Source organism: Sturnus vulgaris, chromosome 5, assembly GCF_052056855.1.
Source record: "Sturnus vulgaris isolate bStuVul1 chromosome 5, bStuVul1.hap1, whole genome shotgun sequence".
NCBI classification, from domain to species: domain Eukaryota; kingdom Metazoa; phylum Chordata; class Aves; order Passeriformes; family Sturnidae; genus Sturnus; species Sturnus vulgaris.
In genome coordinates this window covers 54,060,746-54,079,136 of record NC_142247.1, presented here as the reverse complement: position 1 = coordinate 54,079,136, position 18,391 = coordinate 54,060,746, and positions in this window count along the sequence as shown.

The window sequence follows — 18,391 nt, the reverse complement described above, 5'->3', positions numbered from 1 at the left end:
TAAAGGAGTGGTAGGAGCTGACAGATGTGCCCTAAATTTTCACATAGTCACCAATATTCAGAAATGCCTATACTTCTCTGAGTAAGATGAAATATGAGGAGTGTCCTCCCCTTTCTTCCTCTCCACAGCTGCTTCTGTCCTCCAGAGAATGGCATGTCAGCCTCATGCAGGCTCCTTTCCAGCAGCCACTCAGCTGCTGCTTCCCCTGGTCCCTAATGAGCATCTTTCTCAGTTTCTACAGCAGCCAATTCCAACCCTATCCCTGAACAGCTGAGCGAAAATCACAGCAGGGCAAAGCTGAAGCCAGCTGCTGCTGGCATCAAGGCCATCCGGGCAATGGGACATGGAGAAAGATGGAAAATACTATCTATGTTTAGGGCAGCTGCTCCTTGCTGGCATGCAGTGTAGTAGGACTAGGGCATATTGTACACTCTGTGATGACTATGGGAAACCCAGTCTATCCCAGACAGAGTTACAGCTGTTAGCACTGTTGAAATTGTTTGGTTTTTTTCAGTCTGTGAATAAAGTTAAAAGGTGTTGAGTTTATTCCACTATCCAAGACTGTTTCACTGTCATCTGGAAGGAAACTCCCTGACTCTTTACAATGGAAAAATCATTTTTCAATGAACCCCTAACCCTACAACTCCCTATCCCCATATTCTAACTCTTTGTTGGCTGTATTCCAAGTATTGTGCTAACTGTCTTAAAACCTCCACCTTGAGCAGGGTTGGCCTATATAGCTCTCAGTTTCTATATTAGGGCTGGATGTTCTAAAGAAATTTTTTCTGTGAAGGTTATTAAACTCAGAAAGTCTATGACTCATTTCTTATTTTATTTACATACACTTCTTTACATCTCTGTGGGGATAAAAGCATTTTAATAAAACCACTTGGTCAAAATAGAAAACAACCTGAAAAGGAAAAAAAAATTCTTTATATACATATATACAGCTATTCAATATTCAAGCAGCAATGTAAAACAAAGTAAAAGAAATACAGAGAATCACAGAATCAGAGAATGGTTGGGGCTGTTGAACCTCTGGAGATCATCTAGTCTAACCTCCTCTAAAACAGGTTCACTTTGAGTAGTTTGAATGGGATCACATCCAAGCAGATTTTGAGTACTTCCAGAGTAGACTCCAGAGCCATTCTGGGCAGACTGATCCAGCACTCTCTCATTCTCAAAATAAAGCTCTTCTTCATATTTAGATGGACCGTCCTGTGTTTCAGTTTGTTCCCACTGCATCTTGTTCAGTCAGTGGTCATCACTGAAAAGGGCTTGGCTCCATCATCTTGACAGCTACCCTGAAGATATTTGTTTGCACTGTTGAGGTCTCCACTCAGTTTTCTCATCTCCAGACTGAACAAGACCAGCTCTCTCAGCCTTTCCTCATAAAAGAGGTTCTCCAGTGCCCTGCCCATCTTAACAGCCCTTCACCGGACCCTCTCCAGTTCCCTGTCTTTTTTGTACTGAGGAGCCCAGAACATGGTACAGTATTCCAGACATGGCCTTATTTGGGCGGAGTAGAGTGGTAGGATCTTGTCCCTCAGCTTGTTTGCCACAGTCTTCCTGATGAATCCCACGATACCACTGGCCTTCTTGGATTACTGTTAACTTGTTTTCCACCAGGACTCCCTGCTCCACAGAGCTGCTTTCCAGCAGGTCAACCTGTACTGGTGCATGTGGTTTTCTTTCTCAGGCACAACACCTGCATTTGCATTCCTTGAACTTCACTGTGTACCTCTCCACCCAAGTCTCCAGCCTGTCCATGTCTGTCTGAATGGAAGCCTTTTAGTCTACCAGCCACTTCTCCCAGTTTTGCATCATCAGCAAACTTGCTGGGGATCTACTTCATCTAGGTCATTGATGAATAAGTTGAATTAAGACTGGATCCAGAACTGGCCCTGGGGAACCCCATAGGCTACTGGATTCCAACTGGACTCTGCATGACAGATCACAACCCTCTGAGCTGTACCATTAGGCCAGTTATCAATCCACCTCACTGCCCACTCATCCAATCCTCACTCCCTGAGCTTGCCATGAAGATGTTATGGGAGACTGTCAGAAGTCTTGCAGAAGTCCAGGTAGACAATGTCTACTGCTCTCCCTTCATCTACCCAGACTGTCATACTCTCATAGAAGGCTGACAGATTCATCAAACATGATTTCCCCTTAGTGGATCCATTTTGAATACTCCCAACAACCTTCTTTTCCCCCACATGCTTAAAGATGACAGCCACAATGAGTTGTTCTATCACCTTTCCAGGGATTGTGGTGAGCCTGACTTCTCTACATTTTCCTGGGTCCTCCTACTTTCCCTTTTTGAAGACTTTGAAGTGATATTAACTTTCCTCCAGTCTTCAGACAAGTCCCCTGCGCTCCATAACCTTTCATAGATGATGGAATGTGGCTTAGCAATAACATTTGCCATCTTCTTCAGCACTTGTGGATATATCCCGTCAGCACCCATGGATTTGTTGGTGTCAATTTTGCATGATCTTGAACTAATCCTCCTTGACTAAGGGAAAGTCTTCTTTTCTCCAGACTTTCTTGTCTGCAATGTCTTGGATTCCTGAGAGATGGCCTTGCAGTAAAGAGTGAAGAAAAGAAGGCATTCAGTAACCGCACCTACTTTTATCCTCCATCATCAGGGCACCCATCTCATTCATCAGCAGGCCATTATTTACCCATCTTCCTTTTGCTACTGTTGTACGTGAAGAAGCCCTTTCTGTTGTCCTTGACATTGCCTGAAAAATTTAATTCCAAATAGCCTTCCACATTACATGCCTGACAACAGTTTTGTATTCCTCGCAAGTGGCTTGTCTTCTTTTCCACATTCCCTATACTTCATAATACATAAACATCATAAATGCATAAGAATAGAAAAAATAACTGCCAAGGTTTAACCCCAGCATGAAATTAAATGCCACCCAGCCACGCACCCACTCTCTCTCAGTCGGGCTGGGGGGAGAATATGAGGAACAAGTGTGAAAACTCATGAGTTGAGATAAAGACAGTTTAATAGGTAAAGCAACAGTCATACACACAAAACAAGGAATTCATTCACCACACTCCACAGGCAGACAGCTGTTCAGGCATCTCCAGGAAAGCAGGGACCCATCATCTGCAATGATTACTTGGGAAGACAAACACCATCACTCTGAACATCTTTCCATCCTTCTTCTCCCACCTTTATATGCCATATGGTCTGGAATAGCCCTTGGATCAGTTGGGGTCAGGCTGTGACCCCTCCCAACTCCCTTTGTACCCTCAGCCTCTCTGCTGGTGCCATTGGGTGGACATCAGAAAAGGACTTGACTCTGTGTAAGCACAGCTCAGATACCACGAAAATATCCCTGTGTTACCAACACTCTTTTGATCACAGATCCAAACTGTAGCCCCATACTAGCTGATATGAAGAAACTTAACTTTATCACAGCCACAACTGGCACAATAACAAACCTACTTTTTGGATCAAATGAAGAATGATTTACAACACTGTTTATGATATAATAAATAGGAATAATAAAAAGGTGGGAATTAAAGATCTAAATCATAAATTTAAAATATATATATTATCTGCATTTATGCTACTGAATGCTTGTAATGGTAGAAAGGTTCAGATCCTATTCCAAACAGATGTTCTTTGACTTATGAGTCTGAAGGAGCACAAATAAAAAGCACTGAGCGCAAATAAAAAGCACTGAAATCTGTAAAAATTAGGTTTAGTTTCTTACACTTCTTTACTTGAAGTTTAATCTCGTGTTTTAGGGCTAGGCATCAAAAAGACATGAATGTCTCCATTTACATGGAATAAAGTGGGGGTTTCTGGAGTTTTCACAAATGATAAACATTGGTCATAATTATTCCTGCTTCACTTAAAATCCAAAAGCTACTTTGAATAAACACTGCTGTCATGGTGCATTGTCTGTGCTCTCAGGAGCTGGAGAAAAGGTGAAAGAAAAACAATAAACATATTTAGGTGTCCTAGGTTACAATGTAAAGATATGCCCAAAGGAATGTATTCTATCACCATCTGCTGAAACCAGGTGGGGCAGTGATCCTTATCTCTGTGGAAGATATCCTCTGCTAATGGGCCATCTGTTAAAAACCAGGTGGGGCAGTATTCCTTATCTTTTCCACAACCCATCCTTCTTCCAGGAGGATATTGTCTGTTAATGGGCTATTGAGTCCCACTGCATGACTAATAAAATTACATCATCCCACTGTGAAATGCTCCACCCAGGGGGAGGAGCCAAGCATTTCCTACCAAAATAAAAACTGAACACCAAAGCAGCCCTCACCCAGTGGTTTCCAGAGGATAAGAGCTACCAGACTTTTCTACAGGATCACTACTTCAACAAGACCACTTCATCTAGACTGCTACCACAGCCCTAACTAGCAGGGAATGGAGTTGTATTCTGACTCTGTCAGTGGTTTTCTTTTGTACTATTGCATGTATTTTAATTTTTTTCTTTTTTTCTATTAAACTGTATTTCTGACTTAGAGTCTCTCACCGGTTTTGCTTTCAAACCAGCACATTAGGGAAATTTGGCTGATTATGAGAAGAAACTATAATATCAAAAGATAGAGGTAAAAAATTATAAACAAGCAAGTGTTCTACTGCAGCACATTAGATAGATTTCTCTGAAATAAAAAAAAAAACACAAAAAACTTGCAATATTTTAGTATTCAATAAATTGATTTTTAATGAACATTGAATTGTACGCAAGCTACAACATGACTCGTCATGACAACATGACTCATTATGACATGAAGTTGAAAAGCTATTTTTTTCCCACAAAGGCTGCAATCCTGTCGACTTTAAATCTTAGAAAGGCTGTAGGAAAGTAGTCAACTGTAGTCCATGTGTTGGGAGGCTAGTGCCTATTGGAGAATCTCTGGGGATCAGTCCCAAGCCTTGTTTGACATTTCCATAGGTATCTGATGAGAGGGAAAAATGTAATATTAATGAATTAACAGACAACATTTGAATAAGAAGGAGTTTTGAATACCAATGAAGGGGAAAAGGTACACAAAAAATATAGGGCTGTTGGTACTGTGTTCTGGTTTCTGCTGGCTCTGAGGCAAAACATGTCTCACTAAGTCTTGATATTTGCTGCAAAATGCTGCTGAGAGAAGGGGTAAGAGAGGACAAAAAACGGATAAGAAACATATATATATATATCCCTAACAGAAAGGGATATATACATAGAGAAAAGGGTGATATATAGATGGGACTAAAATGATTTATGGACGCAATCACATAAGGTAAGAAATGCTCTGAATAACTCGTGTGAGAGGCCTGGATTGGATGCATCAGAAGGATGTAAGGGCAAATACCCTCTGTATTAATACATTTGTGCCCTTTCTCCCACTCTACTATCCATCAGGCGGAACAGAGGGCAGTGATCATTAAAGTCTCTGCAAGAAAACAGATAATAACTACTTTTTCTATATTGTTGATTATGGATAGAAGAGTGAGTGATAAAGAGATGGGCACGCAATTGTTGTATAAGAGATTTTAGATGGCTACACCATGTAAAAATGGGAGCTGCACTAGCAGGAACCTAAATAAATTGTGAAATACAAAAGCATATTGACTATGAATCAGCAATGTATTCACTGAAATTTAGGAGTGCATTGACTTCTTTTCTCCCTGTTGCAGCCAAATGCAACAGGGAATATGGCCATCTGATTTGTTAGGGCTTAATTAATACTTGTGAAGCCAAATTGAGTCAGCAACTTTCAGCAACATTGGAGGAAGTCATTTAATAAAGTCACAAGCAGACAGAATCGAGGCTCAAGACAAGAAGTCGTTATCTGCTGAATGCTATGCAACCTCCCTTTGAACTCAGCTGATTTCCCCCAGGTTTGTGCTGCAAACTTGACAGTTTGCACACTTATCAGCCAGCACACTGTGCCTTTCCATGGCAATATCATAATGTCAGCTCTTTCATCAGTCTGTTAGATTATGAAGTTATCTACTTCCAAAATTATACATCTAAGAGAAGGGTCAATTTTAATTCCTGTATAATTTCCTATCTGGTAGTTGTGGTCATAATCATATTAATCACTTCTCTTTCTTTTCATATACTACATTTTTTCATTCATTGCAGCGATTCTATAGCTAAATATAAACTTCTATTTAAAAAAACACTAGAATTACATCAATTTCTCAATGCCCAATGCAGTTTTTTCTATTTCTCATTCCTAGTTTAGCTTTTCAAAACTGTTTTGTTAAAGGTAAAAGTAATTCCTGCAAAATGAATACTATTTATAAGTAAAATTGAAGTTATATAGATCATTTGATGCTTCCATTTTAAATAATTTTTCTGAATAAAAGTACTAGGACACTAAAAAGATAGCAAATTCTCTGAGGATCTCAAGGGATCCTGTCTGAGCAAAGTAGGATAAGTGTGAAAAGTAGCCTTTTCAAAGATGACTGGTCTGATGTTCATAAAAGCAATTCATGTTTCATCTCCCAAAGCAGTAGAAACAACTTTCTCCTGAACATCCTCAAAACAGTCTCATGGCCAATTCAGCTACTCTTGCAACTGAGCTTTTCACTACCTCCCTTAGTGCTAGACTTTCAGACTTCTGCCTCCAATCAATCACCTGGCTGTAGAACAGAGAATTCAGGTCACCAATTTGTGTTTTCATGGTTTGTGGTTTAACACGAGTGGCTTATTCATGGTCTGATAGTTTGTCAGAAAATAACTGGAAAATGAATATCCTGGGGTTCATCACCTAATATGGTTTTACATGAAGAAATTACAATGACACCCAGAAGACAAAATAAAAAGAATAGAGGAATTATAAATGGTACAGAGAAGAGCTGAAATAGAATGTCTCAGATTTTTCACTGAGCATGCTTATCCTCAGATTTTTCACTGGGCATGCAAAAAAGATCCTTTTTGAAAATGCCAGTTTTTGTGGGGTGAGAAAAGACATTAACTTTTCAATACAGGAAGGAAAATACAAAAATGGATTTTGTGCAGGGGAGAATCCATGTGAGTACCCTGAAACTACTTTTCTCTAAGGCTGTTGGCTAAGAAAATTCTACATTCCCAGCAATTGTTCTTCAAATCTAGCAGCTGAGGAAGAATTCTGCAACTGTTTTCAGTCCAGCAAAAAGAGCTTAAATCTTTAAATAACAGACAAGACTATTCTCACTAAAGTAATTATTCTTAAAGAGAGGTGTATTATTATTTTTCAAATGAAAACACATCCAAGGAAAAATATCTAATTGACTATTTTATTTTCCAAATTAATGATGACAAATTTTAAATGAAGTTGGTTTTTTTTCAGTTCAAAGAAGAAATAAAAAATTCAAAGAAGTAGCAAATAACAAAATTAGTACTTCATGTTTCTTTTATTTTGACTTGGCTCAAATATTTTCAACTGAGCTTCCATGATCTGATTAATTTTTAGGTGAATTTTGCAGAACACTTTTTAGTATTTTACTTACTAGAAAATCTGTTTCAGATAAAAGATATTGTTAAATGTAAGAATAACGCTTCAGACTATAGGAACCAAATCATCTTTAACGATATCAAACTTAAACTGGCCTTTGATTAAATAGTTATCTAAAAATTTATCATTACTGAAGTCTAAATTTATCCATATAACTATAAATATCCCTCTTCTCTTAGACTGTAGCCAGTGAATCAAGAAAAAAGTGCATTAGTATTATCAAATCCTCTTTATTAAAAATCCAACACACAATGCAATAATATGCCAGCTGTCTGTATTTCAAAGTGCTAACACGTCATACCTAAACATTCTCAACCGAGAGGTTACACCACAAATATATGTGCTGGTCTGTTTAATTTTATAAACATGTTTGAGGTAATTATATTAGCAAGAGGTCAAGCGGTAATTTTACAAAAAAACAAAAAAACCAAAAAAACCAACAACAACAAAAAAAAGACACGAGTTAAGCACCCTAGGATATGAAACATGCAAGTGTAACTTTTCCTGCCCATATCCTTATCTCCCTGGGAAAAATAAGAAGATCATTTTCTTTGGCTGCCAGCCAAAAAGCTAAACTAAAATTCATCATATTTGAGATGTAAAGCAATAAAGCTTTATTAGTATTGAAATATATGTGGTACAACAATAATAGTAGATCTAGGAAAAAAACCCACAACAGTGGACTTCAATTTCATTCATTTGAAATCTTACTGCCTTGAAGAATGAAAATAAGGTAGATTCTTATAGGAATAATAATACTCCACTTTTGAACAAGACCAATTTTAGATGGTTTGATGAGATGATTTATAAATTCAGCTTCTAAACCAATTTCCTTTAAATTGTAACTGTATTAAATTCATTACTAAAAGAAAAGATTTTCACTCAGACTGCAGTGGATTAAAGTGCAGCATTTGTCAAAAAGTGAGTCATCAACAGATAGCAGACACAAAGAACTCACATTAAAAAAAATAATAATAAATGTTATGCTCTATGGTTCCAACCAGTCTCTAGCTTCTAGAACCAGAAGATTTATGCCTTTCTGTGTAACCTAATAATGGCTATTGTCACTGGAAAAATAAATATTCTGAATTAGATGGATTTGGGATATGATTCTTATAATAATTCCTGAGGTTTGTTTTTTTACTTCCATTTTTATGCACTTTTTCACTATGCAGCCAAGACCTTAAATATAAATAGCCAGACATTAAATTAGATAGTTCAAAACAGTCATTTAAATGCACTAAGAGAGGTTCAGGGCTTTATGAACAGAATAAGTGTCTATAATATATATCAGACCACTCTCGTTTGCTGATAAAAACTGTACACTCACTCAGTTACAGAACCTTCCTACATGTCTTCCATGGAGGTAGATGTGTGAATAGAGGAATGGGGACACAAAGGAAAGTGAGCAATAAGGACTAGTGCTGCATCCTTACATACTCATGCACACAACTGGAGTAACCAGCCTTGTAAGTTTTCATTACTCCACATACTTGCCAACAGCTGCCAACGCTTTTCTGACAACATATTTACTATAACCCTAATGCTCCCACGCTAGCTCTGTATTTCATTGCTGATATTTGGTGAAAGGGAGGAGATGAACATTATCAGGCATGACTGTGTGTTCTCACATGAACAGAGATGTGACTTCTGTTTGCATTTGAAAACTTAACACACCTGAGCAGGATTTGTCTGCGAAAAGGTAAAATAGTTTTAAGGGTTTTATAAGTATGCTTGTAGCCAATTTATGGACTTACACATTTAGCATCATTTCACTGGACAGTATCCCTGACTTCAAAGAGTGTTACACTAGAATATTTGGACATGAATACCCATCTAAGCCTTAAGTGATGTAAATGAAAAAGTCCACTGAAGCTTTTCTTCTAATAGTGATGGGAGTAAATGGTGTTCCTTGTACTACATAGGAAATAAGCCACATTCCTGTGAAACTCGCCACTCTTTCTCCATATCAGAATAGATACAAGAGCACCTGAAGACTGTACCCATGGAAACCCTACCACAATGCAAGGCAGGATCATTTATTTTGATTTTTTTCTGATCTTTCCTGGATTTTTACTTTAGCTGGGTACAGTGATGTTTTAAGCAACGTGATAGGTTTTATTTCTTCCAGAAATAAGTATTTTGAGGATTACAAATGTATTACAATACTGTAAAGGGGTAAGGATTTTTAATATGCTGTTATTACCTTTTGCCCAACCTGGAAATGAAACTCAAGACAATTTTAGTAAGGAGGTAATATAAAAGAGGATCTTTACTGAAGGTCTTCAGGGGCAGTTATGGAAAGATATCCACAAAAGCCCACCCCTACAGAGATGAGTACACATTTATAGGTTTTAGGAAAAAAGCATAATTGATAAAAAGCACCAATTAGGAGGACAAGTGATGCAATTCCCCCCCAGGTCAAGCCCCTTCTCTGGAGCCCCCTTCAGTACTAGTTGTACTTCGTCCATCAAAATGTATCTCATTAAGAGTTGTTCTCAACCTTGGTTCCCAGGAAGAGCCAAGACAGCAGTGGAGCCTTGTACGTCCTGGGGCTTGGAGCTCTGACATTTGTTTTGTCTTTCTGCTTAGCAAAAGACCATGAGAAAGTACTGGGAAAACTAGTCACTAATACAACAGTCTACAGAGCTACAAATATATGTGTGGAGAATACAGGGAACACATACAAGAAAAAGGCAAAAACCAAACATCCTCACTACACATAAAGCTGAATTTAAGATTCCATTTCAGACTATTTATTCAAATATATAAAATTTCTCCCTTTATTCAACTTCTTACGAAAATAACTTTTTTTGGTGTTCAGAAAAAATCAGGTCATTGGTTTAAGAGGTATAATTGTTCAAAGTCCATGGAAACATAATTTTTTCCCAGCCTTGAAGCTCATATAAATACTTGCTACATGAAGTCTCAAATTCACAAAGTATTTTTTACTTCAGTTCCTAGCGAATGCACTAAGAAAACCAAAAAAAAAAAAAAAAAAGCTAATCCTGCTAGGCCTTAGGCACTCCTCAAGCCAAATAACCTGGATGGAGGAGATTAAAAGAGGTTGGTTATTAAAAAGTTCACAGGAAACAAGAATTGCTGAAATGAACGTTGCCCAAAGCACTATGTGTGCATGCAGCCTAAGACAAGATCAAAACTTCTGAAACTAAGTTTTAGGTAACCAGCATTGACAGCCTAGCACAGCAGACCTCAAATTCAAAGTGAGCTTTTGAAGATGTGAAAATAGCTCTCTGCTGAGGTTGGCTCTGCCATGGAAACACACTAGGCAATACACTATTAGTATTTCACACAACCAGGTTAAACCTGTTTTAGAGACACTGAGACAAGACATAATCAAATCTTTAGTAGAGCATAAATAAACCATTAATCTGAAATAATATGTCACAAGAGAGGAATAACATTAGCTAGGTTAAAATGCTTCTACAGTAAATCTTTGTGCTTTTACTAGCTACCTGATGTTGAATTTGTAGTCAAGTCCAGACAAATAGGGATAATTAATCCAGATTACTTTGGAAGTCTGCTTTAGAATTAAATTAATCCCAACCCTGAAAATGCCTTTTCCTTTCTATTTGCCAGGGAGCATGTCCTCATCAACTATGTCTGCATGTGGTTCAATTACTCCCATCTACACTATCCAGGAGATGTAAACAGTCAGATCATAAGAGAGAGAATACACAGAACTAATAAAATACAGATTTGGATGTATTTTTGACAGACATATTTTGCTTTGTCTCCTGAAGAAGTATACAGAGAATTCACAGCTAGATTTATTTAGGGTGCAATCTAACATAATTACTGTTTTGAATGGTATTTGTATATTGATTTTCAAATTCATTGTCTAGCCTGACCTAACCATCTTGACGTCCCCTTTGATCAAAATAAAGAAATAAATGCAATAGGAAGTTACTCCCACTGATCTTAGACATGCTTCCACAAGTCTCTGCTCTCTGCAGAGAGCTTAGTCAAATAACTCATATCAGAATATCACATTTTAGATAAATATATTTGGGGAAGATTAATTTGTTTGTATGCTTGGAGATTTTTTTTGGGGGGGGGTTGTTGTTGTTGTTTGTTTGTTTGTTTGTTTTATGATATTTATTTTTGTCTTTTCAGAATCACAAAATCACAGAATCATTTGGGTTGATCTCTAAGATCCTCCAGTCCAGCCTTTGACTGAGCCTTTGACTGACACCTTGTCAACTATACCATAGCACTAAGCACCACACTCACCTGTCTCTTGAACACTTCCAGGAACAGTGACTCCACCACCTCCTTACTGCTGTTTGTTCCAATGTTTAACGTGCCTTTTTATGAAGAAATTCCTGCCAGTGTCCAGCCTGAAGCTCCCCTGGTGCAGCTTGAGGCCATTTCCTCTTGTCCTGTCACTTGCTGCCTAGAAAAAGAGGCTGACACCCACCTGTTTAAAACCTCCTTTCAGGGAGTTGTAAAGAGCAATAAGGGTCTCCAGGTTTTGGGGTTTGGAGCATACAGATTCCCTAGGCACACAGAGTGACAAAGAAAGAATTTATTTGTTAGTAGCATTCCTTCAAAAGTTTTATGACTTTATCAGCCTTCCTCATTTAATACAACAGCACATTTGAATATTCTCTGTCCTTTAAAACAGTATATTAGCACTTGAGCACTGAAAAAAAAATCTGATCATTAACATTCCAGTGTTCAAGGACCTAGGAAGCCTGCAGAGAGCTCTGATTGTACTTTTCTCATTTTTCTTCAAGCTGATCACTGTCTTTAGTTGGAGGGAAAAAAAGGAGTGAAAGTGCCTCAAAGCATTCAACAAAGGTGATGAAATGATTTATTGCTCTACTTATTTGTACCATGTTTCCTACCCAAGAAGCAGATAATGGCTCAACATCAAGAGATTCAACAAGCATATAAATGCTTAAGCTTCAGTGATTGTGAAAAGCAAGGGACATTAAACGGGAAAACAACCAGCTGTATTGATGTTAACATTTCAAACATCCTGCTAAGATTATTGGTTAATAAGAGTCCAGCAGCAGCAAGCCTAATGGCCAACACAGCCAAAGCAAACTATTCCTGGCACTGTAAGAGGACTTTACAAATTGCTATTCATGCTATGCATCAACGTTGTTTTTTCTTTATGTTAATTAAACTATAAGAACATTATTTAGCAGTGGGCTATTACAAAGAGAATTTCATGACAAAGAAATGCCTTAAAACATTACACTTATGAGAAATAACCAGAGGATTTGAAGGTTTGCATCAAAATAATGTTCTCAAATTTTCTCTCTGTGCCAAATATTTAGACAAATTCATTTATGCTAATGAAACTTCATTTGACTAAAAGAACATGAATGAAATACTGTAAAAATATTGAAATATTATTCTTTCATATTTATGGAATGAAATGTTTCTGTATAAAAAATAGAAAACTGGAAACTTTAGGAATCCATAATTTTTCTGTCTATTAAACACCTACTTTAGAAAAAAATGAGTGAAGCCTCAGAAAGGTCTGCTTTTTACCATGAATTACAGAAGCACAATAGATGAAACAGACAGATATATGTGCTTATACTTGATTAGGTGAATCACTCTCTCATTTTGGGTGTTCTACAACACCGATTGGTTTCTGGCTTTTAATGTTACCTAGAGAAGCATCTAAAGAAAAATTTGTCTTCAAAAAAACAGAACTTTGTAGAGATCAAATGAAGAAGTTCAAAATAAGTTGAAAAATACAGAATTGATAATTTCCACACTGCTCTAATTCCTAATTTCTGCTTGTGCAAAAAGAACCTGAATATATTAGGGGGATATTTTTAGTACCTTGTCAAACCTGCAGCTAATTTGTTTTTTGTGTACTTTTGAAAAATAAACTCATACCCTTTAGTTGTGTCTGGAATTTTGTCTAGATGACCATGTATTTATTCTAATGCATATCCACTGCTCCTTGAAAACAGGGAGTAAAACAGAGTCTAATATTATCTGCATATGTATTAAAAGTTCTTGAGATTGCTATGCTGCAAATTAATGCCCAATTTTAGAAAAAGTAAACTGGGTATTTTGAAAAGCCTCTAGGATGGACCTCTAGAGTCCATTCAGGAACTAGTCAATGAAGATTCATAAAAGCATCGAGAGAAGGAAAAATTGGAAAGGGAAAGTGCAACATACAGTAAGTTGTTAACAGAGAAAGTGATTGCAGCAGTAACCCACAGCAGAAATTTATTCAAACAAGCAGTTTGCAAAGTTTACACTGTATATCAACATCATTTATTCTTTTTATTCACACTTATCCTTGTACTTGGAATACATCTTGAAAAGTTGCCTTGAATCCTTTAATTTAATATCATCTGTGTGCTTTATTAACTTTCTCAAATCTTTTCCAGTTTATCAATGAGCATATTAAATGGAGGTCATAACTCTGGCCTCTAGAGTCAGTACAAGATACCTCCCATCTACTTATATAATTGTTAATTTTCATTACTCTCTGTTATAGACTTTTTGTCAGATTTCAGTCCACTGACCATGTTCTGTACAGAATAATTTATAAGAATTTTTCCAGTGAAACATGATGGAGTCAGTGTTTCTTTAATTGCATATATTTAAATCTCTAAAAGCTCTTCTAAGATCAAGAGATTAGAAAATTAAATTTAATTCAGTGTGTCAAATGGTTCATTGGAATGTTAAAGAAAATAATATATGCACAAGATGTCAAAAATTGTGACACATTTTAAAAATTTCACAAAAATACAGTGTCTAATTCTTTTGCGTTGATTGCTTTCCAGGCATTGGTCCTGCATATACTGAAATTCTTCAGCCTGAATAGACTTCCATAGAATTGAAAGTGCTAAGTACTGTACAATATTGAGCTTTCCACATTTGACTCCTTTTGTTTTGTATTTTAATGCAGGAAATCATATAATCATGTATGAAATGAAAGAATCACCCAAACAGTCTCATTAAAGTTAAGATTCCCACTTTCAAGTATTGAGTTACACGTATGGGTCAAAGTTCTGCTCTTCACCTAAGATATATCAGTATGGTTTCTTTAGTTCAACATCATCTAATGATGTGTGAACTCACAATTTTTTACTAAGGATATGAGCTCAACATGTTTTACTTTGAGAATAATTCTATTCTTTTCCAGAAATGACTTCATACATTTGAAAGTTTTTTGCCATTTTAAAAAGTATTCCTTTTACTTCTTTTTTTGGTTGGTTGTTTGTTTTTTTTTTCCCAGCCTTTGCTAGTACAATATCACATAATAAATGTTTACTTCCAATAAAAACATAAGTATGTATATTAATAATTTCCGTAACATTCTCACAGAGTGTTGTGCTTAGTTTGGCATATACAATGGGTAGATTGGATCTGATCCTAACACATAGCATGTGTCACTTAGGCCATAATGTAGGACTTTGACTTGTATAGCATCCTCACAAAATTTGGACACATAAATACAAGTGTCATCAGATTGAAAGGGATTTACCATTTAGCTACTTGTTGTGCTTCCATGCCCACACCATTGTTTCTCCTCCACCTTCTTCCCCAATGTGAAGTGAAAGGTATTATTATACTCAACTAATAGTTTAGCTAATTAAAGGTGTTCAGCTGTATAATTTAATTTTGGACGGGAATGGGAAAAATTCACAAGCAGTCCTACACTTGACATACCAATTAAGGTAGTGTGTCCCAGCCATATGTGCAAGTATTTTGCTATCTTTTATTAAAAACCGAAGTCAAATAGGTCAGCTTAATACCTGTTGGTTTTAGCTCTTTGAGCAATTTTTGCACGTAGAGGAGGAGGGTTCTCTCTCACCACTCTTGGGTAGCATGACATGACTAGGAGCATTATCTTGTTGTCTTGCTCCCAGAAGATTTCCAGATACTTGATAGTTGCACAGCTTGAGGACCCAAATGAAAATCGAGGTCAAGGACATTAAATACGTGAATGAACAGTGAATTTAAGTACCAATTCAGGCTTAAATACCTGATTTTTGTGAGTTAATGACAAATAAGGAGAGAATGTCAAACTAAAAATTTCCCTCATCATCTTTTTGTTTGAGTAAACGATTTAGATTGCAATTTGCAATAGTAGTTTGTTCCTGCTTGATTTACACTACAGGAGGGTTGATGGCTTGAAAAACAGCCAAACAATGAGGAAATGAGAAGAAAACCCCTTTAACTCATAAGGTTCTTTTCTGCTTTTTCTCCTCGGACTCTCCTTTAACCAGTGATCTTCAGATCATTGGTCCCAGAACAGTGCATCAAGTTGTTGTAGAAAATGTTCTTAAGTTATTTAGCTATATATTTTGTAATTCTCTCTTGCATTTCTTCTGCCCAGAGAAATGTATTGGTACATTTGCAAGAAGACAGAGGACAGTCATCCAAAAACTAGAATATCAGGAGGCAGAAAGTAAATCTTATGGAATTGTTTTGATTTATTCTATGCCAAGAAGTCAACACCAAACTTCACAGAATTGGAGCTAATTAAAACGAAAGAGTTTCATTGCTACATGAAGTTGATTAATGTTGTTTTCTCTGTGTGTTATGATTTATAGCTAGCATATGTAGCTTTTAAGTGTTGAATTTACATTGTTGAAAAGTATCATAGCTGGGAAGAGAAATCAAGTAATGTTACAATCTAACAAAATTACTGTAAAACAAAAATGTCTATGTAATGTAGAAACCAAAAGTAAAATCTTCAGTGTTGCTCTAGGAACTGCCAGTCTTTAAGAGCACCTAGACAAACATTTTCACATGTATGAGAGAGAAGGGATTACTTCCAGTGTTTACTGTTGACATCTAATATTTATTCTGCCTTTTACACACTGCCATCTTTGAGACTTGATTTTTTTCTCAGTTTGCATGACAGTAAGTGTTTGGGCATATGCAATTCCATGGAACATTTAGCCATCAACAAGCCTTATTTTGATCCATTTACAGAGAACTGATATTGCTGTAAAAGCACTAAAGGCAACGTGGAAGAGTTCAGATGAAAATTGTTTTTCTGAAGCCACAGAAACTGCTCCCTGGTGTCCTGTAGTTTTTATGAGCCTTTGCAAATAGGTGCCAGGACTGTTAGCAGACTGTGACGACAGAAGAAACATGTTGCATAACACACTAATTTTATGTTAAAGCAATAATATTATTAATTTTAATAATGAAACATAATATACTGCTAATAGATAATACATTATTTTTTATAGGAAATGGAAGTGATGATAACAAATCAAGTGTATGCTATTCTGTTGTATGGTATCTTCTGCTAAGGACATGACAGGGAAGTCTATAAAAAAGGTTTTCAATTACAGTAAAAGCATCAATATGGCTTCTGCAAAGGTTGTGAAATGTAAAATATCTTTTCAGATCATCTGCTTTTATCATATCTAAGGAAGAAATGCTGTAAATTCTGAAGTTCTTTGAATACTTTCATAGTTGTCATAAATAAGCATTCTCTCAGTTTTAAACTGGGAACAGTTTCAAACTGCTTAAACTCTCAGTTTTAAACTGTTAACAAGACCATGTGTTCAAAAGGAGGACTTTGCAGTAAGTCAGACTGGTATTACATATGGACAAAACCTTTTTAAATTGAGGTTTATGGTAGTAATTCTCTTGAAGCAGCCTAAAGTCTAGTAAAATGATTGATTGGTTTGAATTAATCTCCTCTGAAGTACCAATTTACCTTTCATATTAAGTTTTTATAACCAAGTAGAATAAATGTAGAAAAACATAATAAAGATTATGAAATTCAAATTGCAGATGCCATTATAACTACATAGACCAATCTTGTAGATCTTGCAAGGTAATCTTTTTAAAATAAAGTCTGTGATTTCATGCTTTCCCTTAATTTAGGATTGAAAAGAGTGAAAGCACTGGGAAGTGAAAGGCTCCCTGGTTCTGCAACAACTTGGTTTTTTTTTCAAGTTATCAAAATTTATATGTGTGTTTTCACTTCAGCTTAACACACTTGCTGATTTTATGTACTATGATTCCTTTCATTGAACTGTATGGCACTAATGATCATAGAATCTGAACATATATTGCAGTTGAATACATTAAGCCTGTTCTCCTGCACAAAGTATGGAAGTGCCATGATAGCCATTTTAATCCCAAATATATTCATCAGAGAGAGAAAGAAAAGCTAAAGAAGGACTTTTAGCATAGTTTTGCCATGCAGAGGTCACCTGTGAGATTCAATTAGTCCTAGCACTGCACTCCTCCCAGCCCTTAGTTCAGGGATGGAAATGGACAGAACCTGTGGCATTGCCTCTGCACCCACCACTGCAGATGTGTGTAAAAATCTAATGTAAGGGAGACAGGTGGATAGAACTGTAGGCATAAACCTATAACATATAATGCAGTAAATATATAGTTAATCAAACCCATCTAAAGCTGAAGAAGTACTTGCCAGTTAACCTCTCCACCTTCTTAGGGACACGGATTTCTCTTTCCTGTTACTTTACCATATTATCTTTCTTCACAAACTTACCTTAATTTCTCCTCTGTCTCTTACACTGAAGTAGTGTGTTAACGTGTTTCAGTTAAAAAGCCTTCTATTTCAGCTTTATTCTACTGAATGGACTAAAGCATTGATAAGGTTAGTCTGCAAGGGTAGTTGAGGGGTTGAGGAGGTATTTTGCCCCTTATTTTTCTGCCTACTGAAAATATAGAAGCAGATTATGGGCTATAGTAAAAATAAGATGCCTGTGTTGGTATGACATAGCAGCTAAACTGGAATTTTCAGGGTTACAGCTTCTGATTTAAACATTTCATATCTATCTAAGACCCAGTTCACCAGTCTGATTTTTTTTTCCTTTTTTTTAAATCTACCCCTAGGAGAGATGATAATATACAACTTGCAAGAAATTTAGTGTAGTTATTGATGGGCATAAGTTGCTAATTTTCCTTGACA